The sequence below is a fragment of the Nanorana parkeri genome, unplaced genomic scaffold (assembly GCF_000935625.1).
Source record: "Nanorana parkeri isolate BGI_ZX_2015 unplaced genomic scaffold, ASM93562v1 scaffold2576, whole genome shotgun sequence".
In the NCBI taxonomy this organism is placed as follows: domain Eukaryota; kingdom Metazoa; phylum Chordata; class Amphibia; order Anura; family Dicroglossidae; genus Nanorana; species Nanorana parkeri.
The window spans coordinates 52,873-53,193 of NW_017308844.1; the positions used below are offsets into that span (position 1 = coordinate 52,873).

The 321-nt window shown below is 46.1% G+C and overlaps 1 protein-coding gene across 1 annotated transcript in view; it reads left to right on the top strand.

Moving 5' to 3' along the window:
• Positions 1-321, top strand: part of CACNA2D2 (calcium voltage-gated channel auxiliary subunit alpha2delta 2) — a gene marked incomplete at its 5' end in the record, with an annotated part of 53,967 nt that overhangs the window by 51,623 nt on the left and 2,023 nt on the right. The window lies entirely within an intron of this gene.

Sequence of the window (321 nt, forward strand, 5' to 3'; positions counted from 1 at the left end):
CCTGGAGCTCAAGGGGCCCATGGGGGATGCACACTCCCTGTATCAGGAAGCAGTGTTGCCATATTATATTAGTTAGCAAAAAGTATACCGTCATGTACACTATATGGACAAAAGTCTTTGGAGATCTGTATAATCTTTACTCCCATATAGACTTCTTCCCATTCCACCCCCATGGCCAGTAATATGGAATCATCCCCCACCCCCATGGCCATTTGTATGGAGTCCCCCATGGCTATTAATATGGAATATCCCCCATGGCCATTAATATGGCGTCCCTGCAAGGCAATTAATATGGAGTACCCCCTCATCCCATGGTTGTTA